Here is a 10,292-nt window from a genome sequence, read left to right on the forward strand (position 1 = left end):
CTGATGTTTCCAGAGAGAGCCTAGCTTCCTGTTCTCTCCTGCCACTGTCCTGAATAGGTCACTTTTAGTTATCATAAAATCAAGCTATATGCATAGCCATTTCCAGGCCTGTTTTTCTGATCTGGTTAATTCCAGTTCCTTGGACTAGGCAGCTGGACAAGAGGCGGGCTCCCTTCTTCATCTTTGGGCTAAGGCTGTCTAGAGGTCGTTCAGGGACATGGCAGTGTTTTCCCCTTAGCCTCTCTAAGCTCCATACCTAAGGATGAAAGGATCCGCCAATTCCAGTTCTCTCCGTTTCTCATTTTTTTCCCCAGTCATAAATTCTGCAGCAATTTGTTAATTTTTAAAAATATCCTCATGAAAATTCACCAGCGTTTTAGTGCGAATTTCTCTAAATAAGCACATTGCAGTATGTAGTTTTGACTATGGTACAGTTTTGCAGGCAATTTACCCAGATATACTGCATTTGAGTGCACTGTTTTCAATAATATATCCATTTTCGTGCGCACTGTCCCCTAACATACACATTTTTGTAAACACTCCTTGGCAAGAGAATGGCATCACAAAGTTCAGATTAAACACAAATTTCAAAGGACGGCTGTGTTTTGGTTCTCATATTGTTTTGGAAAGTGAGCATTTGATAGATTCGCCTTTAAATGTGAACAAAATCAAATTTCTCCCCCATCTCTACCCAAAGACATCTTAATTTGGAAATTTATGATTCCACATTTCACTCCTAGCTTGCCCTCATGCTCATTTGACGCCTCCCTTTCCATGGAGGCGCAGGTTGCATCCACAGCAAAGGTGGCATTTTTCCATCTCCATCAAGCAGTTGGTCCCTTACCTCTCTTGCCCCGATCTGGCCACAGTGATCCATGCGACGATCACCTCCAGGCTTGACTATTGTAACTCGCTCTACGCAGGGTTGCCCTTAAAGCTGACCCAGAAACTCCAGCGGGTGCAGAATGCCGCGGCGAGGCTCCTTACAGGGTCCCGGCCGCGGGATCACATTCATCCAGTGCTTTACCAGCTGCACTGGCTCCCGGTGGAGTACAGGATCAGGTTTAAGGTGCTGGTTTTGACCTTTAAAGCCCTATGCGACTTGGGACCCTCGTACCTACGGGACCGCCTCTCCTGGTATGCCCCGCGGAGGACCTTAAGGTCCACAAATAATAATATTCTGGAGATCCCGAGTCATAAGATGGCTAGATTGGCCTCTACTAGAGCCAGGGCCTTTTCAGTACTGGCCCCAACCTGGTGGAATGCTCTTTCCCAGGAGACCAGGGCCCTGCGGGATTTGTCATCTTTCCGCAGGGCCTGCAAGACAGAGCTGTTCCGCCTGGCCTTTGGGTTAGACTCAGCCTGACCCCTGTGTTTTTCTCCCTCATGGCTTGGATTTATGGCCTACTTGAAATGAGGCTGCACTTTAAATTTTAATACTGTATTTTAATCTGTATTTTAATTAATTGTTTTTATGTTTTATTGTGGTTCTGTTGGTGTCAGCCACTTATGGCCTACTTGAAATGAGGCTGCACTTTAAATTTTAATACTGTATTTTAATCTGTATTTTAATTAATTGTTTTTATGTTTTATTGTGGTTCTGTTGGTGTCAGCCGCCCTGAGCCCGGTTTTTGACTGGGGAGGGCGGGGTATAAATAAATAATAATAATAATTATAATAATTATAATAATTATTCTAAGTAGGACCTATGTAAGACAGTGCCATTTCTTGCATCTACTGCCTCCTCCAGCCGCCTGATCATGAGCCATTAGCCAAGAGTTGCAGTAGGTTTAGCGCCGGTCTCTATCTGCTAAGCTCAGTTTGTGTCTCCATGCAAAGGTGCTGCTTGCTCCATCTTGAGGCAGGCTCTGGACCTGTGGGTGTGGATCGGACTGTGCACTAAACTTTGTTGCAGGAATCCAAGCTGAAGGCTGGGGGACAACAAAAAGCGTCAGAGAAATGTGTTATCACACTGATTACACCCATTGTGCCCTTGAGGGATCTGACTGATCTACTCTCCATTTCCCATTTATTCTTCTTCTGTCAGTAAATCAGTAACTTGCACAGAGCTCTATTAAAACACCCGGAGCCTCCAAGAACTGGGTTTCCCCCCCCCTGCAAAGCCCAACCTTGAAAGTACTGCTGTATTGTCTGGGAACGGTGAATATGACCCTTTCATACAAGATCTCAATCTAATTTACCAGTCATTTTAACAAAGGGCTTTTCCAGACCTCAGCTTTCCCCACAGAGGCTAGCAAATATCAGAGAGAGCTATCTCATAAACGAACGGACGGATATAATCCCAGCGCAAAGGCAGTCTGACATATTGAGGCTGCGGTCATGAAAGTGGCTTATGGCAGCTCGGCAATGTAGTTCGTTCAGTATATTGCGGGATGAGGGGTTATGTGGTGCCTTAGAGAATAGCATACGGCAACCCTGCGTAGTTTCCCACTGTTGGTATACTGTTATTGCAAATTTAAAGCCGTGCAGAGGGTGAGAGAAAGTAGGCATCCCTTTTGACAGCCCTGCAATATAGTCAACTGTTAATATTGCAAGCGTGGGTGAGTGGACGCGTTGAGGCTGGTTTGGATTCTCAGACTCATATGAAATATTCTTAAGGTTGCAACAAAGGTCAACATGATCTTGGGTAAAGGGGTGTTACGATTGTAAAGCACTGTAATGAAAGCGCGCTCTATCCCTACCTATTTTAGTTTGGGTGTGGGTGTTCAAATTACGTCGATTCCGATCTTCTTCCGATCTCTTGCCCTGCATATGGTGGGTATTAATCAGAATCTTGTCTATATTTGCAAGGAAGCGGTACCTTCTCATAGAGGAGGTTGTTTCATAATCTTCTAAAGAGGAAGGTTAGTTAAGAAGAAACACATGGTTTCAACTAATAAACAACTACAGTAAAATATAAAACTTGCAGCCCTGGAACCGGATAGTGCTTGCTCTGAGCTAGTTCCTCTGTGTAGCCATGTTTTGCTAAGATGGAACCCGGCAGACCTATGGCAAAAAGTGTCCCCCACCTGCTGCAACCAACTATGTAAAACGGGTCTTGCCGTTTCTGGGTTTGAGCAACAACTACTGTACTGTGTTAGCCAGGGAGATCTTGCTGATCCTGTTTGAACATATGCCGATCAGCTTGCCCCTCACCAGGTGATCTGCAGTTGCAAACTGTGATTTAGCAGGGCTGGCCCTAACATTAGACCAAATGAAGAATCCACCTCAGGCATCAGACACTTTGTAGGGGATAGTAGTGGAGAAATGTTGGAGAACAGAGCAATGTGTACCACACGTCCTGCCCCCTGCTCCTAAGCTGGTTTACTGTCCTCAGATGTCATGAAGGACATTCTTCTATCACCAGTCTTGAAGTAAGATTCCATCACCAGCAGGCCATAGCTGCCAAGTTTTCCCTTTTCTCGCGAGGAAGCCTATTCAGCATAAGGGAATTTCCCTTTAAAAAAGGGAGAACTAGGCAGCTATGCAGCAGGCACAGCTCATCCCATTTCACTGCCTAAGCCATAGCAGGAAGGTGCTGCTCCCCCAGGGCCCAAAGCCTTGCTTACTAAGGTCATGTCATGTGACAGCAGCTTCTTACTGAAAGCCCCAGCCACACAACCCCAGTAGCTGTGTAGGCCAGCCCTGAGGTAAAAAAAGGTAAAGGACCTATGGAACGGTTAAGTCCAGTCAAAGGCGACGATGGGGTGTGGTGCTCATCTCGTTTCAGGCTGAGGGAGCCGACGTTTGTCCACAGACAGCTTTCCAGGACATGTGGCCAGCATGACTAAACCACATCTGGTGCAACGGGACACCATGACAGAAACCAGAGTGCATGGAAACGCCGTTTACCTATTACCAGCGGTACTTATTTATCTACTTGCACTGACGTACTTTTGAACTGCTAGGAGCTGGGACAGAGCAACCGGAGCTCGCCCCATCACAGAGATTTGCACCACCAATCTTCTGATCACCAAGCCCAAGAGGCTCAGTGGTTTAGACCACAGTGCCACCCGCTCCCTCGCCATCCCTGAAACCAGCTCCTGCATGTAGCAAAATGTCTTGAGCAACCCTGGCAGCTAGAGTCAAGTACAAGCATTGATATCCCTGGCAGGGTATCTGGAACTGAAGTGCCCCAACCCACTTATTTAACAGATTGTATTGTGCCACCTCTAGACTATCAATGTTTGGAGGGACAGAAATTTAGGGTTGCGCAATTAAAGTGGATTAAAGCAGTTTGTTGGCCTGGCACAAAAAAAAAAAATCTGCTTAAGAACAAATTTTGGGTTAAGAAATTGTTGAGGAAATGTCCTGAAAACTGCAGGAGAAGCAAATGACCAATGGGAAGGTGTGTAAACCCCGCAAGCATATCAGGATGAATGTTCATTGTTGTATAACCTCCCTATAAACAAATCAAAACAAACGCTCAGTAAAAACAGGTTATAGTCCAGTCTCCAGGTAAGCTTTGTGCAAGCAAATCAAGATGGATGTTCAATAAACAGCTTGTTAGGAGGAGCCCTTTGTTCTTGCTCTCACCTAACATGAAGTATCAAATGGTACCCAGGCAACCTGCGCCAGAATTTCAATGAAACAAACCATCGCCTGATATTTCCCCTTTGATGTCCCCATTCCCTTCGGGAGCACTGTGTCTGGCAAAAAGAAAAGAAGTGATAATCAAATATGAAATGCATTGCAATCATTAACCAGCATTACACGACCTTTGATACTATACTGCTTAGAAACTGTTCATGTTTGTTTCAGGCAATATGTATTCTTATTTCTGTTCGTTCGTTCTTATTATTCTGTTATCTTTGCCTGAAGGGGTTTTATGGGGTTTAGAAGTCCTGGATTCTTTGGCAACAACAAAACGCACTTTAATAAACAGGTTCTGGGTACTATCCAGAAAAAAGTTGATTACAGCTTTGTGCTCTCATTGTGGGAGTAAACCTGTTTGCACTCAATGGGATTTAATTGCCAGTAAACATGCACAGGATTGCAAATTCCACTGAGATCAATGAGACAGCAGTACAATCCTTTGCAGGTTTACCTGGAAGTAAATTCCATTATGTTCGAAGAGGCTTATTCCCAGGAAAGGGTGCATATGGCATGGAACCCTCAGCTCTTTTCAATGGGAGTTTGTTCCATTCATAGAATTTATACACCGATTGATTGCAAGACAAAACAAAACAAAACAAAAATACCTCAAAGCGGTTTACGAAAGATTTAAAAGTCAGGACACTTCTACACTGCATTTAATCTGGAGCTGCCATTTTCTCAGGGTTTTTTCCTTCCAGATTTTCCATGGTAACAGTAAACCTCGATTATATGAGGGGGTGGGAATGGGATGGCATTCGGATGAGGGCGATGTTGTGTGGACACTGCACAAAGTTTTGCATGCCTAAGCAGCACTGAGCCGGCAGTAAACGGCCATGTGGAAGCATTTTCAACCAGGAGCGGCTTTTGCAGAATTGTGCCCATTTTCTCTGACTGCACTGTTGTTTCTTAGAGGCATGTAAGTATACATAACAGTGCGTGGGACTGCAATCTCCATTTCTCTTTCTCTTGCTTTTGGAGGCTTATTTCTTTACTTATTAAAGTTGCATGCCTCCCTTCGTCCGAAGATTACAGGGCGGTTTACAACATAAACAATGGCATACCTGGTTAGGAGTGAAAATAAGGCAAGTGCCCAGAATGTAGATGAACTTTTCTACAAATGACCTTGGAGATTTGACTGTCACCAGGGTCCCACCCAACTCCAGGACTCTATGATTCTGCAATCACTGAGCCCAATTCCAGATGCTCTTTTCTGATATATAAAGCCTGGAGTGGCTCTGGAGCCGTAGGAGAAGGGTCACAGCTTAGTCATAAAGCACCTGCATTGCATGTATCCCAGGTTCAATTCATGGCATCTCCAGGTAGGGCCAGGAGAGACCCTAGTCTGAAATCCTGGAGGGCCTCTGCCAGTCAGTGTGGAATAGACAATGCTGAAATAGATGAATCAATGGTCTGACTCAGCGTAATGTAACTTCCCGACTGCCCGAAGGAGTGCCTCTCCCCTTGCTGTCCTACCCATAGCTGCCAAGTTATCCCTTTTTAAAAGGGATTTTCCCTTATGCTGAATAGGCTTCCTCGCGAGAAAAGGGGAAACTTGGCAGCTACGGTCCTACCTGGAATCTAAAATAAGCAGGACTGTCTCTCTTCCTTATACCATCTTTGAAATAGGTCAAAGGATCTCTATATGAGATGCCAGAAGGCTTTCTCAGCACTGGCACCCCAGCTTTCAACTACCCTCCCAACTTTATCCACTTTTGGATAATGATAATGACACCAACATTATCCACTTTTCTGAACCACCATTTCTATCACGGTTTTAATTTTTGGTTAGCTTGTTCTGGGACAGGTGGGAGATAGACTGTAATGTTATCACTTTGACTAAATATGTGTTTTTCTGGTTTTTACTGTACAGAAGTTGTTACCTGCCCTGAGAGATCATCTATGATGAAGGGCAGGATAGGAATTATATAAGGCAGGGGTGGCCTGGCCAACTCCCAAGAGACTGTGATCTACTCACAGAGTTAAAAAACTGGCAGTGATCTATCCCCTTTTTTGGGGTTCAGGTCAAAGTTTTTAGGAAGGAGGAAAGCCATTTTGGGGGGGTTCAGGTCAAAGTTGTTGAGTTTTTTCAGGGAGGAGGTAAAATGTTGAGCTTTTTTTTTTAGGGGAGCCACAGTTGTTCAGCTTCTTTGGGGGGAGCCATTGATCAACCGCAGATGTCCAGTGTTGGACATGCCTGATATAAGGTGATCTGACAGAAGGGCAGAAAGGAAGCCTGTCTCAGGGCCAGACGCGAGAAGCCTAAATTATTCAACTTTTTTGCGTGTGATAAAATGTCCTTCCCTTGGAGCTGCATCAAGTGGTGCAACAGTATCACCGAATTGAATGTGTGCTGCAGTCATTAAACAGTTCCCTACGACCTTTGCTATACTGGGCTTAGGAGCAATTCATTTCTTGTTTAGGCTATGCATGTTCTCCAAGCTTTCTTCCTCAGACATTTAGCTGCAAACATCACCAGAAATGCTGTATGTTGTTGACATGAGTGGCTCCCTTGGGTGAGGCTATTGTGTCACTATTTGGAGAGCAAATGCGGACACCCAGACTCTGTTGATAAACCAGCATAGGAAGGCACTGAGAGTGACACTGGCTCCGAGTTATCAATGCAGTTACGATGTCAAAAGCGACTCACTTTTCTCGAAAAAATGTTAGGCCACATACAGCTGTCACTAGAAGGAAACGCACAAGGCCAGTCTTCTAACAATACGTTTATTGAACCAGACAACAGATCTCACCACAAAATCAATGCATTTCCTAGCATACAAAGAAGAAATACAAGAACAAATAACTCTATTGATGAGTGGGGAAATGTGGTTACCTAGATCTGGGTAAGATTTTAGTTCATGTCTTCATTGCAGCTAAATTCCTGTTAAGAGCAATGGTTATAATAATTTTATTTGAGAGAAGGGGAAATGTAATATGAAGATGGTCTTCCAGATTATAAAATGGTTACTGGATCCATCCATTCTTTCCATGAATCTCTTTTTCCTCCGATGTAAAAAAAAGTATTTATTTCCAATCTGGAACAGTTTGAATACATGCATCCAATAAAACAGCACAATAAACCTTCCTACCCAATACATTACACAAAAACTCATTATTACCCCATACAAATGGCTCACATAATTTCAAATGTCAGTATTTTTATTGACATTTCTATTGATCTGTCATTATCTCCCTGCAAAAAAAGAACACTGTGCTCCAACTACCAGTTGCACTGAGAACCAAAAGGAAGTACACTCTGGCTTCTGCCACCAGCCAGGGCGTCAAGGGCTATTGGGACTCTGCTTCCCAGAAAAATCATTGCAGCAAGGGGGAAAGCAGCCTGTCCCCATCCCTCAACCAGAGAATGAGCAACTGCTTCGATACTTCCTTTTCTCTACCCTCCCCTTTCCTTTTTCCTTTTATATCATTTACATGAAAGTTTTTTAAAAACCAGCAAAACATGCCTTGCTCTTTCTGTTTCTTCTGAGTCACAGGTACAGGCTCTTATCTGTTGCATGCTGTAGTTGCATCCTGCATTGTTGAAGAACTAGCTCAATTGGCAGAACATGAGACTCTTAATCTCAGGGTCGTGGGTTTGACCCCCACATCGGGCAAAAAAAATCCTGCATTGCAAGCGGTTGGACTAGATGACACTTGTGTTTCCTCCCAACTCTACAATTCTATGATTCTATGACTTCCAAGACTCAGCCAGTATGATATGCTGTAATTTAGGCATGCTGCAATTGTGCAATGTGGTTTTTTTAAATAATAATTTTATTGGTCTTTATACAAACAAGACAAACAAAACATACAATGTAGACTCTGTCCCTTCATTTTCCCTCCACCCACAAGTCCACTTCTGCCACCAGTAGTACCCGTGGGCGTTGAGAATCAAAGGGGTCCATTATAGGCTGGGTTTGACCTCCCCCTCCCCCTCCCCCCTCCCCCCTCCCTGCCACTGAGAGGACAGGTATGGAGGAGCTCTGAGGATTGGTTTTCCCCCAGCTGTTTCTTCAACCCAACAATCAGATTAACAATAAAACAACAAAAAGAAAAATAAAAAAATATAAATTCCCAATTCTTATTTTCTTAACATTGTTATTGTGACTTCCTCGATTCTCTTCCTCCTGGTTTTCCTAACTTCTCTAGTTAATTATGGCGGGTTTTCTATTCTAATTCAAAATCTTATTCTTATAATATTAACTTAATCCTCCTCCTTCTTCATCCTGCCCCCCCCCATGAGTCCCCTCCTGCCACAAGAGGAACCCGCGGGGCACAGCACTTCAAAGGATCAATTTTTGTGTCTGGGTTTCCCTCCACCCCCTCCTCTCCCCTCAGAGCACCCCCTGCCACTAGGTGCCTCCGAGCAAAGAGAGGAAGACAGGCAGCTCTCTACCCAAACCCCTATCTAAACACAAAAATATTAATACTAATTTAGAATTTATTTCCTCAACCATTCTTCTAGCTCCCTCCAGAAAACTCAGTTTTTATATACTATCACATCTCTAATCAAAATCTTAACCTTAAACTTTAAAACACTCTCCTTCCCCTCTCCCGATGCCTTTTCCCCCAATTGGATCAGCATTTCCTTTAACAAGCCAAGATTTCAGAAACCGTTGTTCAGCAACCAAGAAACCTTTTAACTAAAATTCTCACCCTACACCAGTTCTTTCCCACTTCCAACTCCAGGCCCTTGTTCCCCCCTCCCCCTGCCTTTCCCATCCCTCAATGACACCACTCCACGTTTCAGTCCCTCCAGGCTCCTCATTTCCATTGATCTTCATTTCACTTTGCTTCTCATTATCGTCCTCTTCTTCCTTTTCAAGTTCTTGTTTTGCAACATCCAAAACATATTTTTTGTGGTCCGAATCACTTTCAAAATTATCGTCAAATTGTTGCTCCTCACACACAGTCTCAGAATCTAAATTGTCCTCTAAATCCTGATCTTGAACCTCAGTCTCCATTGATGATGAATTAGGATGTTGCCGTTCCTTATACATATCCTCCCATATTTGTAGATAGTTCAGCACAGCCTCCTGGAAGGCTCGAGAATACATTGTTTTCATACTTCTCTTAACCGCAGGCAGACAGGAGATAGGGGACAAAGGGTGCTGGAAAATTCCTTCCTGCTACACGGTCGGCTCCATCTTGGCTGATCTTCTCCTTTGTCTTTAACTCCATCACAAATCAAGTCATGATTCCAATTAGATTACTTCTGCCTCATCTTCAAACAAATTTTGCCATCCACAGCATTATAATAGATTTTCTTAATCTTTTAACAGCTTGACAGCTTTTGACAGCTGTCAAAACACTTTCCCCCTTGTTAATGCTGTACCTCAAGGGGTGCCGGCCTCGGGAGCTGAGAAGGGTTGGAAAAGTCTTTCTTTCTCTCGGGTCCACAATCCAAAAACTTTTTCCCTTTCGGCTTGAGATTATTTAATGCGCCTCCCACTTAGCCATTAGGAAGAGATCGACTTCCGTTTTTTTTGGAATCTCTCCCTATTTTCCAAATTAATATTTTTAGAGTCCAAATGGAGATTTCACTTACTTTGTACAAATCTTTTATTTTCTTGGAAGAATCCGCCGCTTGCAGGCTAAGGACTCGGAGCTTCGCTTCAAGGAGGTAAGATGATTCCCAAAATGGCTCCCGCGACTCCACTCCGCTGGCTCTCGATCGCTCTACTGAGCTCTCGGGC

The sequence above is a fragment of the Zootoca vivipara genome, chromosome 2 (genome assembly GCF_965207765.1).
Source record: "Zootoca vivipara chromosome 2, rZooViv2.hap1.1, whole genome shotgun sequence".
Taxonomy (NCBI): Eukaryota; Metazoa; Chordata; class Lepidosauria; order Squamata; family Lacertidae; genus Zootoca; species Zootoca vivipara.